We start from the raw sequence: 24,072 nt of genomic DNA on the forward strand, positions 1-24,072 counted from the left end.
GCGAGTTCACAGTAAGTAAGTGCGTAACAGTAAGTAACGGGTGGCTCTACTGGGCCAATAGTAAGTTATACAGGTGGGGGCTTCCCATGTTATGTGACCACTAGACTATTCGTATCAACTACTCGTATCATCCCTGTTCTTCATCCGAGAACAGTAGCGCGTATGGGGTGTGCGTAGGTTTTACGCACGTATCCTTCACAACCGAGGATAGAAGTAAGTAATGCGTACACGTAGGTTTTACGTGCGTGCCTGACATCCGAGGCAGTAATTGGCATATGACCACGTAGGTGTTATCCTAACCTACGGAACCGTCCTGACATCCGAGGACCATGGTAGGTGATAGTCTAGGAAAAGCATATATACGTTCTTAGTCAATGTTAACCTTTATCCCATTCCCACGACCCGGGAATCCCATGCCTTAGTAGGAGTGTGAACTCACCTTGGTTTGCTCGGTATGCTATGCTCTAGGATTTAACAATGGCCTAAGTCCGTTACACACGACCTAGGATATATTGCACATGATATAATGTAAGTGTTTGAAATCAGTTATCAATTAGGGTTTACAAGTCTTGGCGTTCAATCAACTGTGTTTGATAATCGATTACATACGCAACTAACATGGTTTGCACATAAACACAGTAATATACCACAATTACAGCAACATAGATATCACATCATGTAGAACAGAACATGCTGTTATTGTATCACACAGTACACAGATGGTAAAACTCAAATGTTAACACATTCGGGTAAGGTTCAACAAAGAAAGTCAGACTACATACTCATTCAATAACCTCAGGCCCAATTAAACTCGGACATTAGTCATTTCACTAAACTCGGCCCAAGCACATACTCGGTCCATTTGATTAATTAAACTCGGACTAATATGTAAATTATATTCGGACAAACATGTAAAGGTTATACTCGGACATTAATTTAAAGATTATACTCGGACCATGATTCATCATATTAAACTCGGTCACATATCACCATACTAAACTCGGTCATATATCATCATACTAAACTCGGACAAAAGGATGGAGGTTATACTCGGACTAACATGGGTGACATTAAACTCGGTCCACTATCAAATCATTAAACTCGGACCATAGACAATTCCTTAAACTCGGACCATCAACAAGATCAATAAACTCGGACAATACACATGAAATTAAGGTCGGATCAAATGTCATTATAATAAACTCGGACAAGGGGTCCTCCTTTAAACTCGGACTACCCTTCACATAAACAAATTCGGACCATTTGCTTTTCATTAAACTCAGACATATGTTTAATCGTTAAACTCAGACTATCAATAACATGAATTCCAATACAGAAGACGATCATATCAGTTACGTTCTCATACGGCACAAAACCCTAATTCATACATTTTTCATAACGAACTGTTCTATTATCAATCGTCCATTCTTCATATCTAGCATCTTAAATCGTCAAGTGGATTGATTATACGATTAACACCTCATCACAATCACAATAATCATAATAAATTTAAAGTACAGAACCATCACATCAAAGCTAGGGTTTACAAGTATTCTAATCACCAAGAATTGATAACAATCAAATAATCAACAATTAATCACAACAATGATTAAACAATTACCTTGTGATGATCCTAGAGAAAGAGTAATCAAGAGTGATGATTTTCTTGTGCCAAATGATTTGGTGATGATGCTTGCTAGAGGATTAGAGAGTTACAAGTACGTGCTTTGGATTTTGTGTGCAAATGATTAGTGAAATGAGGTTAGGGTTAAGTATCTAGGATTTCACTAATTACACTCTACCTCCCTAAGTATTATATTTTACACATGCACACCATCTCATAACTATTTCATAGTTCCACCACCAAGTTTACACATTTGACAAGTTTCACAAATAACAAACAACCATGCACAATCAAACAATCAAAACGTATATAATTTCATGGCAACCAAATGTGCAAATAAACGACTAGTCAATACATGATCGAGCAATAAATACGAAATCGAATCTTGGAAATTCGAGTTGTCACATTATCCCCAACTTGAAAGAAATTTCGTCCCGAAATTTGGTACGCACTCACTGAGGAAGCTAGGTAAGTTACATCGTTCACTGGTTTTCCTGGGGTGTCACATCATCCCCCCGTTGATTTGGAATTTCGTCCCGAAATTCAGTAGTAGTAGCTTCAGCCTCAGTAGTGGTTGCATTGGTCTCGAATAGCTGGGGGTACTTTTCTTTCATCAGGTCTTCGCGTTCCCAGGTATACTCTGGGCCACGCTGGGAGTTCCAACGAACTCGAACAAGAGGGATTCTCTTGTGCTTGAGGACCTTAACATCCCGGTCCGTGATTTCAACTGGTTCCTCGACGAACTGCAACCGCTCGTCGATAGTGAGTTCCTTAAAAGGAATGATGAGGGTTTCATCTGATAAGCACTTCTTTAAGTTCGACACATGAAAGACATTGTGAACTGCTCCGAGTTCAGCTGGTAAGTTCAACTTGTAGGCTACTTTGCCAATCTTTTCTAAGATTTCGAATGGTCCGACGTACCGCGGATTCAGTTTGCCCCTTTTGCCAAAACGTACCACACCCTTCCAGGGTGAGACTTTCAATAATACCCGGTCCCCGACCTGAAATTCCAAAGGCTTTCTACGCTTGTCCGCGTAGGCTTTCTGACGGTCGCGTGCTGCCGCCATGCGTTGTCGTATCTGTGCTATCTTTTCTGTGGCGTCCACTACAATCTCTGGACCCGTAATTTGACTATCCCCCACCTCTGCCCAACAGAGAGGTGACCGGCATTTACGTCCGTACAATGCCTCGAATGGAGCGGCTTGAATGCTGGTATGATAACTGTTATTGTATGAAAACTCCACCAAAGGAAGATGCTTTTCCCAGCCGTTGCCGAAATCGATAACACATGCCCGAAGCATGTCTTCAAGTGTTTGAATCGTTCGCTCAGACTGCCCATCCGTCTGAGGATGATATGCTGTGCTCATGTCTAATCGTGAGCCGAAAGATTTATGCATTGCTTGCCATAGCTCTGACGTGAATCGTGCATCGCGATCCGAAATAATAGAGGTGGGCACTCCGTGCCTCGAAACAACTTCTTTAAGATAGACGTCTGCGAGAGTGGAGAACTTGTCCGTTTCCTTAATCGGCAGGAAGTGTGCAGACTTGGTGAGTCGATCAACTATGACCCATATTGTATCATTCCCACGCCGAGATCTAGGTAAACCTGTAACAAAATCCATGGAAATTTCTTCCCATTTCCATTGCGGTATCTTAGGCTGCTGAAGTAGACCAGCTGGTTTCTGATATTCAACCTTGACTCTCGCACAGGTTAAGCATTTTCCAACGTACGTAGCGATGTGGGCCTTCATACTAGGCCACCAATAAGTAGTACTGATGTCGTGGTACATTTTATCCGACCCTGGATGTACCGAATAGCGAGACTTGTGAGCTTCATCCATTACAAGTTCGCGTAGACCGCCATAAAGTGGGACCCAAATACGCCCCGTTACATAGTAGGCGCCGTCTGCCTTCTGTTCCATTTGTTGTCGTGAGCCGCGTAAGGCTTCAGCCTTGACGTTTTCGGGCTTCAGTGCTTCTGTCTGAGCAGCTCGTATCTGTGCAGGAAGGCTAGACTGAATCGTAAGCTGTAGCGCTCGCACGCGCCGAGGTAAAGTGTCCTTTCGACTGAGGGCATCAGCCACAACATTGGCTTTGCCTGGATGGTACTTGATGGCGCATTCGTAGTCGTTAAGTAACTCGACCCATCGTCGTTGACGCATGTTCAAATCCTTCTGCTTAAGGATATGCTCGAGACTCCTGTGATCGGTGTAAATCGTGCACCTGGTACCGTACAGGTAGTGTCGCCATATCTTAAGCGCGAAAACAACAGCTCCCAGCTCTAAATCGTGCGTCGTGTAGTTTCGTTCATGCACCTTGAGTTGCCGCGAAGCGTAGGCAATAACTTTATCCCGCTGCATCAATACACAACCAAGCCCCTGTATCGATGCGTCACAATAAACCACGAAGTCATCCGTGCCCTCTGGCAATGAGAGAATAGGTGCGCTGCAAAGCCTATCCTTTAAGTACTGAAAAGCAGTTTCCTGCGTATTACCCCATCTGTAAACGACACCTTTCTGTGTTAGCATAGTAAGCGGCTGCGCGATCTTGGAGAAGTCTTTGATAAACCGCCTGTAGTAACCCGCCAAACCCAAAAATTGGCGTATTTCTGTTGGTGTACGCGGTGCTGGCCAATCCCTGATCGAATCTACCTTGGATGGATCGACATGAATCCCATCCTTGTTCACCACATGGCCTAAGAAATGGACTTCACGAAGCCAGAAGTCGCATTTTGAAAACTTTGCGTACAGTTGCTCCTTTCGAAGAAGTTCCAAGATAAGACGTAAGTGCTGCTCGTGTTCTTCCTGACTCTTTGAGTAGATTAGAATGTCGTCGATGAAAACAATGACGAACTTGTCTAGATAGGGTTTACACACCCTGTTCATAAGATCCATGAAGACTGCAGGCGCGTTCGTAAGCCCGAATGGCATGACAAGAAACTCGTAGTGTCCGTAACGAGTTCTGAAAGCGGTTTTGGAGACGTCCTCATCCCGGACTCTCAGCTGATGATACCCTGACCTTAAATCAATCTTGGAATAGTAACACGACCCTTGCAACTGGTCGAATAAGTCATCTATGCGCGGAAGAGGATAACGGTTCTTCACCGTCACCTTATTGAGTTCACGGTAGTCGATGCACATTCTGAACGTACCGTCTTTCTTCTTCACAAATAACACTGGAGCTCCCCAAGGCGAAGAGCTTGGACGAATAAAGCCCTTTTCCAAGAGCTCTTGTAGCTGCTTCGACAGTTCTTCCAGTTCGGTTGGAGCTAAACGATACGGTGCGCGGGCTATTGGTGCTGCTCCAGGAGCTAACTCAATCTGAAACTCGACTTGACGATGAGGCGGTAAACCGGGTAAATCTTCAGGAAACACCTGAGGGAAGTCACGTACAACTGGAATATCCTCCAGCTTCTTTTCCTTTGCTGCTGCATCAGTAACGAGAGCCAAAATGGCAGTATGCCCCTTTCGTAAACATTTCTGCGCCTTTAAGAAAGAGATGATGCCAACCACAGCACCACTCTTGTCACCTTGTACTTCGAGGGGTTCTTGACTGGAGCGAGGAATACGAATAACTTTTTCTTTGCATAAGATCTCCGCGTGATGTTGGGATAACCAATCCATACCGATGACGACGTCGAAACTACCCAAAACTACGGGTATGAGATCAATCGAGAAAGTCTGACCCGCTAGAACAATACTACAACCCTTGACTACCTGTGCGGCTTCTACACTTTTACCATTGGCTAGTTCTACGACGTGTTTGGTGTCTAGGGGTGTTGGTGTACGTTTTAATAATTTACTCATTTTCAATGACATATAGCTTGTATCAGCACCCGAATCAAATAAGACAGTAACATAAATATCGTCGAGAAGAAACTTACCCATAACCACATTGGGATCATTCACTGCGTCACCCCGACCTAGCACAAAAGCACGACCCCGAGCTTCGTTGCCATTGTTGTTGTTGTTTCCCCCGTTATTGTTGTTATTGTTCCCGTTGCCCTGATTGTTGTTGTTGTTGTTCTGGTTCCTGTTTAGCTGAGGGCAGTGTCTCTTGATGTGACCTTCAGCACCACAATTATAGCACCCCTTGTTGCCCTGTTGCTGATTCTGCTGTGCCGGTGGCTGCTGCTGATTCTGATTCGCAGGACGAGGGCTTCTACAGTCTTTGGCCTCGTGACCCATCTTGAGGCATCTTTGACAACGGCCCCTGTTACACTGGCCGCTGTGGTGCCTGTTGCAGTTGTTACACTTTGGAAGGTTTCCGCGATATCCACCCTGCCTGTGGCTACCTGACGACTGCTGGTTAGGGCTTTGATAGTTGCCAGTCTTTCGCTGCTGATTCTGGGACTGAACCGAAACTGATGCTTTGCTTGAATCCCCCTCCCATTTCCTCTTGTTGTCACTGAGGGTAACGGGAGTAGCTGAAGGAGTGACTGTAGCAGTAGCGCTGACGCGCTTAGGCAGTTTATTCTGATCCACTGCCTGATCGGTGATGCGATGAGCGAGACGCTGGATTTCCTGGATGTTGTCGAGGTTAGCCGAGGTAACGTGGCTCTGGATTTCTGGTGCCAAACCTTTGAGATACAACTCAATACGCTTGTATGGAGGGTCCACCATAGTTGGACATAACACAGCCAACTCATTTGATCTCTTGGTGTAAGCTTCGATTTCCGAACCAACCATTTTCAGGTTATACAACTCGTCTTCCAACTTGTGAATGTCTTCTCTAGTGCAGTATTCCCTCTTAATCAGTTCTTTGAAATCATTCCAGGGTGTGGCGTTAGCAGCTGCCAACCCTAAGATCTGCACTTGTGCGTTCCACAAAGTGAGCGCAATCCCTCCAAGTGTGCCAGTGGCGAACTTCACCCTGCGAGCCTCAGGGCATTCACACATCTCGAAAACTGACTCGAGCTTTTCAAACCAGTGGAGGAGTCCAACTGCTCCCTCCGTGCCACTGAACGTGTTAGGACGACAATCCATGAAATTCTTGAAGGTGCACACAGGTTGTTGCTGAGCGGGTTGACCTATTGTGTACGAATAGGGCAAAGTTAAATACGAGCGTTAATGTAGGATCTAAAGACCCTAGTATGAGTCTATACTGCAGGATATACTACCTGCTTGAGCGGCTGCAACTGCCGCAGCAATGAGAGCCTCTAGCTGGGCTTGAGTCATGTTAATTCGTGCGGCCATTGATCTTCACATCAAAGGCAACATAAGTGAGAAAAGTTCGCGAATAGTGCGATGACAGAAGAGTGTAAGCACGTAAGTGTTCTCAAGCAATAACAAGTAGTGAGCAAAGTAATGTAAGCATACTACGAGCAAAGTTCTATGCAGTTCTAGCAAGCAGGTAACAAACATAAACCTTATTACCTAGGATGTCGAGTCTTGCACGTGGAGCGAAGCGTCGTTGTGGATCGTTGAGAGCACTGTTCTGGTTATAGTCTGGTTTTAATAAAAACGTTTTCCATATTAAAACCAAGTTCTCTATAACCAATGGCTCTGATACCAATCTGTCACACCCCCAAAATCCACCTGCGGAGTATCACCGCTTGGGAGCGTGACTGACCAGGATCAAGCCACCAATCATATTGAACATGTAATTAATATTTAGTGAAATAAATGTAAACCATCCATCCAATACGATAGGTGTTCAAAACATAACCATAGTTTCAAAAGGTAGCGGAAGCATAGTAAATAATCCAACAATAGTTAGTAGTTTTAGATGTCATAATAGTTCAACGTAGAAACCACGATCCTTGTCCACAACGACCCGCTTCTCCAGTGCAAGCTCCAAGTACCTAACGATCTGCAAGGCATGTAACAGAATGATCAACAACTAGTTGAGCGAGTTCACAGTAAGTAAGTGCGTAACAGTAAGTAACGGGTGGCTCTACTGGGCCAATAGTAAGTTATACAGGTGGGGGCTTCCCATGTTATGTGACCACTAGACTATTCGTATCAACTACTCGTATCATCCATGTTCTTCATCCGAGAACAGTAGCGCGTATGGGGTGTGCGTAGGTTTTACGCACGTATCCTTCACAACCGAGGATAGAAGTAAGTAATGCGTACACGTAGGTTTTACGTGCGTGCCTGACATCCGAGGCAGTAATTGGCATATGACCACGTAGGTGTTATCCTAACCTACGGAACCGTCCTGACATCCGAGGACCATGGTAGGTGATAGTCTAGGAAAAGCATATATACGTTCTTAGTCAATGTTAACCTTTATCCCATTCCCACGACCCGGGAATCCCATGCCTTAGTAGGAGTGTGAACTCACCTTGGTTTGCTCGGTATGCTATGCTCTAGGATTTAACAATGGCCTAAGTCCGTTACACACGACCTAGGATATATTGCACATGATATAATGTAAGTGTTTGAAATCAGTTATCAATTAGGGTTTACAAGTCTTGGCGTTCAATCAACTGTGTTTGATAATCGATTACATACTCAACTAACATGGTTTGCACATAAACACAGTAATATACCACAATTACAGCAACATAGATATCACATCATGTAGAACAGAACATGCTGTTATTGTATCACACAGTACACAGATGGTAAAACTCAAATGTTAACACATTCGGGCAAGGTTCAACAAAGAAAGTCAGACTACATACTCATTCAATAACCTCGGGCCCAATTAAACTCGGACATTAGTCATTTCACTAAACTCGGCCCAAGCACATACTCGGTCCATTTGATTAATTAAACTCGGACTAATATGTAAATTATATTCGGACAAACATGTAAAGGTTATACTCGGACATTAATTTAAAGATTATACTCGGACCATGATTCATCATATTAAACTCGGTCACATATCACCATACTAAACTCGGTCATATATCATCATACTAAACTCGGACAAAAGGATGGAGGTTATACTCGGACTAACATGGGTGACATTAAACTCGGTCCACTATCAAATCATTAAACTCGGACCATAGACAATTCCTTAAACTCGGACCATCAACAAGATCAATAAACTCGGACAATACACATGAAATTAAGGTCGGATCAAATGTCATTATAATAAACTCGGACAAGGGGTCCTCCTTTAAACTCGGACTATGTTTAATCGTTAAACTCAGACTATCAATAACATGAATTCCAATACAGAAGACGATCATATCAGTTACGTTCTCATACGGCACAAAACCCTAATTCATACATTTGTCATAACGAACTGTTCTATTATCAATCGTCCATTCTTCATATTTAGCATCTTAAATCGTCAAGTGGATTGATTATACGATTAACACCTCATCACAATCACAATAATCATAATAAATTTAAAGTACAGAACCATCACATCAAAGCTAGGGTTTACAAGTATTCTAATCACCAAGAATTGATAACAATCAAATAATCAACAATTAATCACAACAATGATTAAACAATTACCTTGTGATGATCCTAGAGAAAGAGTAATCAAGAGTGATGATTTTCTTGTGCCAAATGATTTGGTGATGATGCTTGCTAGAGGATTAGAGAGTTACAAGTACGTGCTTTGGATTTTGTGTGCAAATGATTAGTGAAATGAGGTTAGGGTTAAGTATCTAGGATTTCACTAATTACACTCTACCTCCCTAAGTATTATATTTTACACATGCACACCATCTCATAACTATTTCATAGTTCCACCACCAAGTTTACACATTTGACAAGTTTCACAAATAACAAACAACCATGCACAATCAAACAATCAAAACGTATATAATTTCATGGCAACCAAATGTGCAAATAAATGACTAGTCAATACATGATCGAGCAATAAATACGAAATCGAATCTTGGAAATTCGAGTTGTCACAACCACTACCTACTAACTAACGGCGTGATCAATGTTAATGAATGCATTGTCCCATGTTAAACAAACCAAATGTCATAACAAAATGAAGGCATGTGATGTAAACAATTGTACTAAGTATGCTAAGTAAACATACGAAGCAGAAGTGTTCATGTAAATCAATGTGCCCATATGCTGTGTAAACATATGCAGCAGAAATGTTCATGTAAATCAATGTGTCCATATGCTGAGTAAACATATGCAACAGAAATGTTCATGTAAATCAATGTGTCTATATGCTGAGTAAACATATGCAACAGAAATGTTCTTGTAAATCAATGTGTCCATATGCTGAGTAAACATATGCAACATAAATGTTCATGTAAATCAATGTGTCCATATGTTGAGTAAACATATGCAACAGGAATGTAATGTAAATCAATGTACTAAGTACTCACACAATAGGCCTACAAAGCATGAAATGTAATGAATCGTGTACTATAATGTACTAACAACATAGCAGGCATATGATGTGAAAACATGGAAAACATGAATGTAACAGATAGGCACATGTGTTTCACCCCAAAAACAGTTTAGAAAACAGTAAAAGAGGGGTTCAATGTACTCACCTGAGATTGCTTTGAATTCCTTGTATAATAACCAGATAATGCTAAAGATCACGGGATATCAAACGGCACCTAATAGGTAGCTATGTTAATATACCGGACCAATTCGGAAGGAACGGATAGTATGCGGGTTCGTAAACCAAACGAGTATGGAGACTCGTGTAATATGGTTTAACAAAGCCTACATACTAAAATGAAACTTAACCTAAGTGCTTGCGCCCATCACGACCCGTTTGGGTAGCTTATGCTACCCTAACGCGTCGTTCGCATAGAACGCGTTCGGAACGCCTAACATTGCGACCACAAGGCATAACCTCGGAAGGTTATAGCTATGGTCACCTAATGTGTTTGGTCGGATCCTAATGATCGACCAAATGTGTCGGGTTCGAAAGTATAAGCGATGGTTTAGATCGCTTACCTTACGACCCTATATAAGCACTAAACTAAAAGTGACGAGCTAAGCATGTTAGAACATGCTTACCTAAGTTTAGAAAACAGGTTTGGCATCAAAGCAAACGGCTTTGATGCTCACTAGTAGTTTGGTTACAAAATATGCAAGAATGCACATTTTGGCCGAAACTACGACTCGTCACTGAGCCTAGATAACGTGGTAATTAGTAGGTATAGTCAATACGGACTATAACCATCGTGATCACGCTCACGTTATGAAGTTCCACGAACTTCTTGTTGACCATAGGCTGGTCAATGCAGAAAGTCAACAAAACATTGACTTTCGGACTCAAAAAGCGAATAAAAGAACGAAAGAAGACTTACAGAGGGTCCTCAAATGCTAATCTAGATCAAAGAGCTCAGGTATGAAGCAATGGCATCAACTTAGAGCATTTTGATCAGATTGTGTGAGTTTTTAGCAACAAGGGGGGGGGGGGGGTATTTATAGGAAAAGTAGAGCCGTTAGGATCGTTTCTTGATTTTCGTGCCACGATCCTAAGCGTCCACTTGTCAAAATGTTGTGGTTACTGAAAATGGCCCTTGGCTCTTGATTGGGTGAAAGGGGATTGCCCCTTGGTGTGTTTGAAAGGCCAAATTGCAAGAAAAAACAAAAATTCTGTTATTGGAAGTGCCATGCGGCCCGCATCAGGATATGCAGAAACTCAGGCGGGCCGCCTGGGCCTGTCTGATCTGCATATACTTTCAAAAATGGCAGTTTTGGTCCCTATTGCGTATTTAAGCCATTTCCGGCACTTCTAAGGCCCGTAAAGCCAACTTTAAGGCCCTAAAATGATGCCTAAACATTTTGGACATGAAACATGCTCAAAAATGTTCCGGATGTTGGTTCGTTTGGCCGTACGATCGCGATGTTTGGTTAATTACGACGGAATGCGCATAAGCGCGAAAAATGATCTAAATGACGCGACGAATGGATTTTTCTCATGCCAAACACTAAAGCATAATATTATAATGCTTACATTAATTTTTGGATGTCCGGATGTATTCAGAACGTAAGTTATGCGCGAAAGTGCAAACTTGTGCACTTTTTGACACTTTTAGTCCCTGAATGATCCAAAAGTTTGTTTTAGCATACCAAACCTCTCAAAGCCTATTTCTAAGCTATGTAAAGGATATTTATGGTATGTTTAACTTATGGACATGTTCCGGAATGTTCGTTACAGTTCGAATTGCATACTTTCGCAGTTTGTCAAGTTTAGTCCCTGTAAGCGAATTAACTTGTTTTTGCCATACCGAAGCCTTCAAAACTTATTTCTAAGTTATGTAAAGGTTATTTAAGGTAGGTTGAGTATATGTTGATGTTCCAGAGTATTTGTCGCATTAAACTGAGTACGTTTAAGCACCAGTTAGCGTATAACTCTCCAGAAAGCGATGTAGAGTTTGAAATTGAACAAAAGTCAAAACATGAAAAATGTAAAACACAACCAAACAAACATTGGGATAAAATAACATTGGTTTATTGATAACTGAACTATTCACAATGATTATAAGCACAAATGTTACAGTCTCCCCTACTTGTGGAAATTTCGTCTCGAAATTTATTTAGAGGAAACTCGTGGAAAAAGATGCGGATATTTTGCCTTCATTTGATCTTCACGTTCCCAAGTAAACTCGGGTCCACATTTAGATTCCCAGCGAACCTTGACCAAAGGAATGCGCTTGCGTTTGAGCCACTTGACTTCACGTTCCATGATTTCTACCGGTTTCTCAACAAATTTCAGTGTTTTATCAACACGAATTTCGTCAAGCGGTATGTGGAGGTTTTCATCAGCTAAACACCTCTTGAGATTGGACACGTGGAAGGTTGGATGAACATTTCCAAGTTCAGGAGGTAACTCAAGTCTGTAGGCTACCTTACCGATTCTTTCGACGATCTTGAATGGTCCAACGTATCTAGGTGCAAGTTTTCCTTTCTTTCCAAATCTTATCACACCTTTCCAAGGTGAGACCTTAAGTAATACACGATCACCGACCTGAAAATCCAAGGGCTTGCGTTTTAAGTCTGCGTAACTCTTTTGACGGCTTCTAGCTGTCTGAAGGTTATCACGAACTTTCTTAACCTTATCTGTTGGCTCTAAAATGAGGGCAGGTCCAGTAAGTTGGGCCTCGCCAATCTCATTCCAGCAGACTGGTGAACGACATTTTCGACCATAGAGAGCCTCGAAATGAGCCATGTTGATGTTGGAGTGATAACTGTTGTTGTAGGAGAATTCAATCAACGGAAGATGTGAATCCCAACTACCACCAAAATCGATCACACAAGCTCTAAGCATATCCTCTAGTGTCTGGATTGTTCTTTTAGATTGACCATCCGTTTGCGGATGATAGGTTGTGCTCAGATTAAGTTGAGACCCCATAGCAGATTGCATGGTTCTCCAAAAATGAGACGTGAAACGAGCATCCCTGTCAGAAATGATGTTCAAAGGAACACCATGTCGAGCTACAATTTCATCTACATAGATTTGAGCAAGTTTGTCAGCCGAAAAATCCTCACGGATTGGCAAGAAATGCGCTGACTTGGTAAGACGATCAACGACTACCCAGATGGCATCGTGACCTTTCTTTGTGCACGGGAGTTTGGTAATGAGATCCATAGTAACGTTTTCCCATTTCCAAACTGGGATCTCTGGTTGCTCCAATAAACAAGAAGGACGCTGATGTTCAGCCTTAACCTTAAGACAAGTAAGGCATTTTGATACATATAAGGCAATGTCTTTCTTCATACCAGGCCACCAATACTGAATACGAAGATCCTTATACATCTTATCTGAGCCAGGATGAATAGAATAACGAGACTTATGGGCTTCATCCATAAGCAAGGTACGAAGATTATCTTGGCTTGGGACCCACAAACGGTCCATGAAGTAATACGATCCATTGTCCTTCAGTTCAAGAGCAGGAGTTATCTGATAAGGAAATTCCTTATCCATTAATCCTTGTGAAACACAAGCTTGTTGAGCCTGAGAAATACGAGCTTGGATATCGGATTGAGCTTGAATAACAGACTGGACACGTACACAATGAAGCTTAGTACGTTCCTTGCGACTCAAAGCATCGGCCACGACATTTGCCTTACCAGGATGGTAGCGAATCTCGCAGTCATAGTTGTTTAGAAGTTCAACCCAACGTCGCTGTCTCATGTTGAGTTCTTTCTGATTGAAGATATGCTGAAGACTTTTGTGGTCAGTGAAAACCACACATTTTGTACCGTACAAATAGTGTCTCCAGATTTTGAGAGCGAAGACAACTGCATCCAACTCTAGATCATGAGTGGTGTAGTTCTTCTCATGTATCTTCAACTGTCTTGATGCATATGCTATGACTTTGTTTCTTTGCATCAGGACGCAGCCAAGACCTAATTTAGATGCGTCGCAATAAACGACGAAATCATCATTGCCCTCGGGCAATGTTAGGACAGGCGCGTCGCAAAGCCTTTGTTTCAAAGTCAGAAACGCTTCTTCTTGTTTGACTCCCCAATCAAAGGGCTTGTTCTTCTGAGTTAGAGCAGTTAGAGGAACTGTAATCTTTGAGAAATTCTCTATGAAGCGGCGGTAATAACCCGCCAGACCAAGAAAAGAACGAACTTCAGTAGGAGTAGTAGGTGTATCCCAATCCTTGATCGCACTGATCTTGGAGGGATCTACATGAATACCTTGTTCGTTGACAATATGTCCTAAGAATTGAACTTCTTTAAGCCAAAATTCACACTTGGAGAATTTGGCAAAAAGTTGCTCTTTCTTTAGGAGTTCCAAAGTAAGACGTAGATGTTGCTCATGATCAGCTTGCGTCTTAGAATAAATCAAGATGTCATCAATGAACACGATGATGAACTTATCCAAATAAGGCTTGCAGACCCTATTCATCAAGTCCATGAAAACAGCAGGAGCATTAGTCAAACCAAATGGCATGACTGTGAACTCATAATGTCCATAGCGAGTACGGAACGCTGTCTTGGGAATATCTTCTTCATGCACACGGAGTTGATGATATCCAGATCGCAGATCAATCTTTGAAAAATAAGAAGCGCCTTGCAATTGATCAAAGAGATCATCAATGCGAGGTAGGGGATATCGATTCTTGATGGTGAGCTTGTTAAGCTCACGATAATTGATACACATCCTAAAAGATCCATCCTTCTTCTTACAAAAAGAACGGGAGCACCCCAAGGTGAAAAGCTAGGACGGATAAAACCTTTGTCAAAGAGCTCCTGAAGCTGCTTAGCTAACTCTTGCATCTCTGATGGTGCAAGACGGTATGGAGCTCTGGCAATGGGATTTGCACCAGGTACGAGATCAATACGGAACTCGACTTGGCGTGCTGGAGGTAGACCAAGTAACTCTTCAGGAAAGACTTCAGAATAATCCCGAACGACAAGAATATCTGAAATAGTCTTACCCTTGCCTTTATCTGTTGTAACATGTGCTAAGAAAGCCACATATTTCTTCCGTAGATACTTCCGTGCTTTAAAACAAGACATGAGTTTGAGACCATCGGCAGGCTTCTCACCACGAACCTGTAGGATCTCGTCTGTCGACAGCGGCACACGAACAATCTTCTCAGAACAAACTATCTCTGCACGATGCTTAGATAACCAATCCATACCCACAATAACGTCGAAGCTTCCAAGTTGCATTGGCGTGAGGTCAATAGGAAAAATATGGTCGTTAAGGTTCAACTGGCAGTTGCGTAGAACAGAACTAAGAACAATGGGTTCACCACTGGCAACCTCTACTGTTAAAGGTTTACCTAGTTTCGTTCTAGACACGCGAAGCATTGGCTCAAAAGTCAATGACAAAAAACCCTTGTCGGCACCCGAATCAAAAAGAACAGATGCTGGCTGATTATTAATAAAGAACGTACCGTTCACCACTTCGTTGTCTGCTTGCGCTTCTTGTGCATTCATGTTGAAGACTCGACCTCGAGCCTGAGCCTGATTTTGGTTTGCATTCTGGTTCTGGTTGGCTAGTCTTGGACACCGATTTCTGTAGTGGGTCAGATCCCCACAGTTATAACAAGCACCTGGTTGGTAGTTTGGTCGTGCAGCCTGACCTTGTTGTTGAGCAACTTGTTGAGCAAGGTTCTGAACTACGCGATTCTGAGCAAACCGACAAACATCGGCAAGATGACCCGACTTCCCACAGTTAGTACAGAAACGACACTGATATTGCGGCTGATGGTGACTGTTGCATTGATTGCACAAAGGTGCACTTCCTGAATAGGGCTTCTTTGCTGGAGGCTGGTTGGGAGCTGCCTGGTTAGCTTGGGCAGTGACAGCATAGTTTTGGGAAGCCTTACGCTTCTTTGCCCTTTTTGATGAACCAGACTCCTTTCCATTCTTGTTTTGACCTTTCTTGCTATCTTCCTTGTCAGCCGACTGTTTCTTGCCCTTGTCGCCCTTCCTGTGTAGTTTATTCTTTCGAATCTGCGACTCAGTCAGTGTCGCTGATAACTCGATTGCCTGACGGAGTGTGGTAGGGTTGCTACCAGTAAGGATGTCTTGTACTGAGTCAGGTAGGCCGTTGATGTACCTTTCGATGGCCTTATCGAGTGGGGTAACCATAGTCGGGCAAAGCAGACTCAACTCCTCAAACCTATCAGTATAAGCCCTGTGCTCGCCACTATCTTGCTTCAAAACATCAAATTCTTTCTCCAACGCTCGTTGTTCATGACGAGGACAAAACTCCCTCATCATAAGAGCTCTCAGTTCAGCCCATGTCTGAGCTAGCTGTCTGAAGGTTATCACGAACTTTCTTAACCTTATCTGTTGGCTCTAAAATGAGGGCAGGTCCAGTAAGTTGGGCCTCGCCAATCTCATTCCAGCAGACTGGTGAACGACATTTTCGACCATAGAGAGCCTCGAAATGAGCCATGTTGATGTTGGAGTGATAACTGTTGTTGTAGGAGAATTCAATCAACGGAAGATGTGAATCCCAACTACCACCAAAATCGATCACACAAGCTCTAAGCATATCCTCTAGTGTCTGGATTGTTCTTTTAGATTGACCATCCGTTTGCGGATGATAGGTTGTGCTCAGATTAAGTTGAGACCCCATAGCAGATTGCATGGTTCTCCAAAAATGAGACGTGAAACGAGCATCCCTGTCAGAAATGATGTTCAAAGGAACACCATGTCGAGCTACAATTTCATCTACATAGATTTGAGCAAGTTTGTCAGCCGAAAAATCCTCACGGATTGGCAAGAAATGCGCTGACTTGGTAAGACGATCAACGACTACCCAGATGGCATCGTGACCTTTCTTTGTGCACGGGAGTTTGGTAATGAGATCCATAGTAACGTTTTCCCATTTCCAAACTGGGATCTTTGGTTGCTCCAATAAACAAGAAGGACGCTGATGTTCAGCCTTAACCTTAAGACAAGTAAGGCATTTTGATACATATAAGGCAATGTCTTTCTTCATACCAGGCCACCAATACTGAATACGAAGATCCTTATACATCTTATCTGAGCCAGGATGAATAGAATAACGAGACTTATGGGCTTCATCCATAAGCAAGGTACGAAGATTATCTTGGCTTGGGACCCACAAACGGTCCATGAAGTAATACGATCCATTGTCCTTCAGTTCAAGAGCAGGAGTTATCTGATAAGGAAATTCCTTATCCATTAATCCTTGTGAAACACAAGCTTGTTGAGCCTGAGAAATACGAGCTTGGATATCGGATTGAGCTTGAATAACAGACTGGACACGTACACAATGAAGCTTAGTACGTTCCTTGCGACTCAAAGCATCGGCCACGACATTTGCCTTACCAGGATGGTAGCGAATCTCGCAGTCATAGTTGTTTAGAAGTTCAACCCAACGTCGCTGTCGCATGTTGAGTTCTTTCTGATTGAAGATATGCTGAAGACTTTTGTGGTCAGTGAAAACCACACATTTTGTACCGTACAAATAGTGTCTCCAGATTTTGAGAGCGAAGACAACTGCATCCAACTCTAGATCATGAGTGGTGTAGTTCTTCTCATGTATCTTCAACTGTCTTGATGCATATGCTATGACTTTGTTTCTTTGCATCAGGACGCAGCCAAGACCTAATTTAGATGCGTCGCAATAAACGACGAAATCATCATTGCCCTCGGGCAATGTTAGGACAGGCGCGTCGCAAAGCCTTTGTTTCAAAGTCAGAAACGCTTCTTCTTGTTTGACTCCCCAATTAAAGGGCTTGTTCTTCTGAGTTAGAGCAGTTAGAGGAACTGTAATCTTTGAGAAATTCTCTATGAAGCGGCGGTAATAACCCGCCAGACCAAGAAAAGAACGAACTTCAGTAGGAGTAGTAGGTGTATCCCAATCCTTGATCGCACTGATCTTGGAGGGATCTACATGAATACCTTGTTCGTTGACAATATGTCCTAAGAATTGAACTTCTTTATGTCACACCCCCAAAATCCACACGCGGAGTACCACCGCTTGGGAGCGTGACATGACCAGGATCAAGCCATCAATCATATCAAACATAGCTTTTAATATAAAAGTAATTAACGTAATTCACCATGACATGATTGATGTTTCAAAACCAAATACTGTTTTAAGTAGCGGAAGCAATGTAAAGTAAACCCAAACAAAGTTATAAGTTCAATAATGTTCATGAGTCATCTGCCCACAACGACCTGCTCCCCCTTGTGCAAGCTCCAATATGTACCTAAGGTCCTGCAAGGCATGCAGCAAATAATCAACAAACTAGTTGAGCGAGTTCACAGAAAGTAAGTTCATAACATGCATAAGTATAGCTAGTGGGGGCTTCCCATACTAGTGTGTACTAAAGGTGGGGGTTTCCCATGTTCATCCTGGTCAATGAGGGCTTCTCATTAACGGTACTTACTAGACTAACTTCCGACCATGTGTTCTTCTTTACCGAGAACAGGAAAACGTACAGGGTCACGTAGGCTTTACGTGACGTGCCCTTCCCCGAGGACAGTGGTACGCGTGGGGCTACGTAGGCTTTACGCAGCGTGGCCTTCCGACCTGGAAGCCAGCGAATGGTATTGGGTCACGTAGGCTTTACGTAACGTGTCCTCCCGACCCGGGAGACATATGGAAAATATACTGGGTTACGTAGGCTTTACGTAACGTGTCCTGACTAACCTGAGGACGATGGTCTATAGTCTGGTATATGCGTAAGTACGAGTAACTCCTTTTACAATAACACATCCAACCCAATTCCCAACCCGGGAATCCCATGCCTTGGCTGTGTGAACTCACCTTGGTTTGCTCGGCAGATACACAAGGAATATAAGTAGCAAGTAAATGGTCACTCACGTCCTATCATGGTTGTTATGCGAGTCAGGTTCGTATATAGCACGTATATAGTAATCACGTATAGTCATGGCAAATATGTACGCACGTAAGCAGATAAGACATAGCATGTGAGGATCCAATTGTCTAAGTCCAACAATACCCGGCCCAAAGACATAAGCAGCCCAACAGCAAAACAGTCCAGATTCCCAATCGGCCCAAATAGCAAATACATACAAGTCCGTTAATAAACAGTTCACAACTCAAATCATTGGGCTCAACAGATTGGGCCCGTGACAGTGAAGGCCCAACAGTGTCTGTGCAACGGTGGTCTCGACTCGCAACGGGGTTACGAGTCGCAACGGGGATCTCGAGTCGAAACGGCTGAATGCGAGTCGCAACGGACAGTCTCGGCTCATCATGGTTTGGTTACGAGTCGCAATCTGACTCGCAACCGTGGTTGCGGTTCGTGCGGTTTGGTCTCGAGTGGGGGTTCCGACTCGCAATCCGAGTCGCAACCGGACGTGTAACTGATTTCCATACTTTTAGTCAATTAAATCCCGTGATTTCAGCTAACAGTTTGGTCAGTTTCGGTAACCAGATCAATTAACATAATTTTCAACAATTCATTAGCATGATATCGATCAAATAGGATAATTGCAACACAAATTCATAAGAACCCTAATTAATTCCATATGAACAACATTAACAATTCGCATGATCCGGTCCGATTACTAGCATACACGTTAACTCAACAATTTAGCATAACATCCATATATGAACACACATCAGTCGATTAGCACACGTACAATCTGATATCATCATCTAAATAATCCGATTCACAACAAACATGAAGCCGATTACATTTATCAACATTCAACCCGCTTCCTAACATATTATCTTGTAACCACTATTGTTCATCATACCATTCCAACCGGATAACATCATGTAACACGTATAGCACAACAGAAATCACAAATCCAAAGGTAATACACTAACCGATTACAAGTGAGGTGTGTGATCCGGGCAAGAGTGCTCCTTGGTGCCGTCGGGTTCAAGCAGCCGAGAGAGAGATAAAGAGCAAAGCTTCTAGGGTTTGTGTGTGAGTGCTTGTGATTTGCAAAAGTGGTAAAACAAAACCCCTAACTTGGTTTTGTGTGTGTTGCGAGTGGGGAGTGGGCCGAGCCCACTCGGTTGTCTAATGGACCCGAGAACAAGGAGTGGCCCAAAGGGCTTGTGCGAGTGGTGTTGTGCGGTTCAAGTTGTGTAGCCTTGTGCGGTTTGGCTCGTTTACATACATACACATATTATATGCACAACACACGTAATAACAAAATCACATAATTTATTCAATAAACAACGTTCTCACAACCACGTATCGTTACACAAAGTGAGTCTAAAGTTCGAGTTGTCACATTATCCCCAACTAATTGGAAATTTCGTCCCGAAATTTGGTATGCACTCACTGAGGAAGCTAGGTAAACTGTACCGTTCACTGATTTTCCTGGGGTGTCACATCCTCCCCCCGTTGATCTGGAATTTCGTCCCGAAATTCCGAAGTAGTAGCTTCAGCCTCAGTAGTGGTTGCCTTGTTCCCGAATAACTGGGGGTACTTTTCTGTCATCCTGTCTTCGCGTTCCCAGGTGTACTCTGGGCCACGTTTGGAGTTCCAACGAACTCGGACAAGAGGGATTCTCTTGTGTTTGAGGACCTTCACGTCCCGGTCCGTGATTTCTACTGGTTCCTCGACGAACTGCAACCGCTCGTCGATAGTGAGTTCCTTGAAAGGAATGATCAGGTTTTCATCTGATAGGCACTTCTTTAAGTTCGATACATGAAAGACATTGTGAACTGCCCCGAGTTCAGCTGGTAGGTTCAACTTGTAGGCTACCTTGCCAATCTTTTCTATGATTTCAAATGGTCCGACGTACCGCGGATTCAGTTTACCCCGTTTGCCAAAACGAACCACACCCTTCCAGGGTGAAACTTTCAATAAAACCCGGTCCCCGACCTCAAATTCCAATGGCTTTCTACGCTTGTCCGCGTAGGCTTTCTGACGGTCGCGTGCTGCCGCCATGCGTTGTCGTATCTGTGCTATCTTTTCTGTGGCGTCCACTACAATCTCTGGACCCGTGATCTGACTATCCCCCACCTCTGCCCAACAGAGAGGTGACCGGCATTTACGCCCGTACAATGCCTCAAATGGAGCGGCTTGAATGCTGGTGTGATAACTATTATTGTAAGAAAACTCCACCAAAGGGAGGTGCTTTTCCCAGCCGTTGCCGAAATCGATGACGCATGCCCGAAGCATGTCTTCAAGTGTTTGGATCGTACGCTCAGACTGCCCATCCGTCTGAGGATGATATGCTGTGCTCATGTCTAGTCGTGAGCCAAAAGATTTATGCATCGCTTGCCAAAGTTCCGACGTGAATCGTGCATCGCGATCCGAAATGATAGATGTGGGCACCCCGTGCCTCGAAACAACTTCCTTGAGATAGACGTCTGCGAGTGTGGAGAACTTGTCCGTTTCCTTAATCGGTAGGAAGTGTGCAGACTTGGTGAGTCGATCCACGATCACCCATATCGTATCGTTCCCACGCTGGGATCTAGGTAGGCCTGTAACGAAATCCATGGAAATTTCTTCCCATTTCCACTGTGGTATCTTAGGCTGCTGAAGTAGACCAGCTGGCTTCTGATATTCGACCTTGACTCTCGCACAGGTCAAGCACTTTCCCACATACGTAGCGATGTGGGCCTTCATACTAGGCCACCAATAAGTAGTGCTGATGTCGTGGTACATTTTATCCGACCCTGGATGTACCGAGTAGCGAGACTTGTGTGCTTCGTCCATCACAAGTTCGCGTAGACCGCCATAAAGTGGGACCCAAATCCGGCCCGTTACATAGTAGGCGCCGTCTTCCTTCTGTTCCATCTGTTGTCGTGAGCCGCGTAAGGCTTCAGCCTTGACATTTTCGGGCTTCAATGCTTCTACCTGAGCATTTCGTATCTGTGCAGGAAGGCTAGACTGAATCGTAAGCTGTAGCGCTCGCACGCGCCGTGGTAAGGTGTCTTTCCGACTGAGGGCATCAGCCACAACATTGGCTTTGTCTGGATGATACTTGATAGCGCATTCGTAATCGTTAAGTAACTCAACCCATCGTCGTTGACGCATATTCAGATCCTTCTGCTTAAGGATATGCTCGAGACTCCTGTGATCGGTGTAAATCGTGCACCTGGTACCGTACAGGTAGTGTCGCCATATCTTAAGCGCAAAAACAACAGCTCCCAGCTCTAAATCGTGCGTCGTGTAGTTGCGTTCATGAACCTTGAGTTGACGAGAGGCGTAAGCGATAACCTTGTCGCGCTGCATTAACACACATCCCAGTCCCCGAATGGATGCATCACAATAAACCACGAAGTCATCTGTGCCCTCTGGCAATGAGAGGATAGGTGCACTGCAAAGTCTATCCTTTAGGTGCTGAAAAGCAGTCTCCTGGGGCTCTCCCCAGCGATAGGTAACACCCTTCTGTGTCAGTAGCGTAAGTGGCTGAGCAATCTTCGAAAAGTCTCTGATAAATCGTCTGTAGTAACCTGCCAAACCCAAGAATTGGCGTATTTCTGTCGGTGTACGCGGTGCAGGCCAGTTTCTGATCGAATCTACCTTGGATGGATCGACATGGATCCCATCCCTGTTTACCACATGGCCTAAGAAGTGGACTTCACGAAGCCAGAAGTCGCATTTAGAAAGTTTGGCGTACAACTGCTCCTTTCGAAGGAGTTCCAATATAAGGCGAAGATGCTGCTCGTGTTCCTCCTGACTCTTGGAGTAAATCGGAATGTCGTCGATGAAAACAATGACGAACTTGTCAAGATAGGGTTTGCACACCCTGTTCATAAGATCCATAAATACAGCAGGCGCGTTTGTTAACCCAAACGGCATGACAAGAAACTCGTAGTGACCGTAACGAGTTCTGAAGGCTGTCTTGGAGATGTCCTCATCCCGGACTCTCAGCTGATGATACCCCGACCTCAAATCTATCTTCGAATAGTAGCACGATCCTTGCAACTGGTCGAATAGGTCGTCGATGCGCGGAAGAGGATAACGGTTCTTCACCGTCACCTTGTTGAGTTCACGGTAGTCGATGCACATCCTGAACGTACCGTCTTTCTTTTTCACGAAAAGTACTGGAGCTCCCCAAGGCGAAGAGCTTGGTCGTATGAAACCCTTTTCCAAGAGTTCTTGCAGCTGTTTTGACAATTCCTCCAATTCTGATGGAGCTAGACGATATGGTGCGCGAGCTATGGGTGCTGCTCCTGGAGCGAGCTCGATCTGAAATTCGACCTGACGATGAGGCGGTAAGCCAGGTAAGTCTTCAGGAAACACCTGAGGGTAATCACGTACAATTGGAATATCCTCCAATTTCTTTTCCTTTGCTGATGCGTCTGAAACGAGAGCCAAAATGGCAGTGTGACCCTTACGTAAGCATTTCTGAGCCTTCAAGAAAGAGATGATGCCAACCACTGCACCACTCTTGTCGCCTTGAACTTCTAGAGGTTTCTGACCCAATCGAGGAATGCGAATAACCTTTTCGCTGCATAAGATTTCTGCCTGGTGTTGGGATAACCAATCCATCCCAATCACGACGTCGAAGCTACCCAAAGCTATGGGAATGAGATCAATAGAGAAGGCGTGGCCAGCTAGGATAAGATTACAACCCTGAACTACGTGCGTGGCTTCTAGACTTTTACCGTTAGCTAACTCTACTACATGTTTGGTGGGTAAAAGTGTTGGTGCACGTTTTAGCAGTTGACACATTTTCACAGACATATAGCTTGTATCCGCACCCGAATCAAACAAAACAGTAACGTAAATATTGTCGAGGAGAAACTTACCCATAACAACGTTGGGATCGTTCACTGCGTCGCCTCGTCCTAGCACAAAGGCGCGACCACGAGCTTCATTGCCGTTGTTGTTGTTGTTTCCGCCGTTGTTGTTGCGATTCTGGTTCAACTGAGGGCAATCGCGTTTGAAGTGACCTTCAGCCCCACACTGGAAACATCCCCGGTTTCCACGTTGCGGCTGCTGCTGCTGCTGCTGGTTCTGTGGAGCTGGTTGCTGAGGCTGCTGATTCTGATTCGCAGGACGGGGGCTCCTGCAGTCTTTGGCCTCGTGCCCCATCTTAAGACACCTTTGACAACGACCCTTGTTACATGGGCCGTGGTGATGCCTGTTGCAGTTGTGGCACCTAGGTTGACTACCCTGATATTTCCTCTGTCTGTGACCACTAGAGGATTGCTGA

This window comes from Helianthus annuus, chromosome 4 (assembly GCF_002127325.2).
Source record: "Helianthus annuus cultivar XRQ/B chromosome 4, HanXRQr2.0-SUNRISE, whole genome shotgun sequence".
Lineage (NCBI taxonomy): Eukaryota > Viridiplantae > Streptophyta > Magnoliopsida > Asterales > Asteraceae > Helianthus > Helianthus annuus.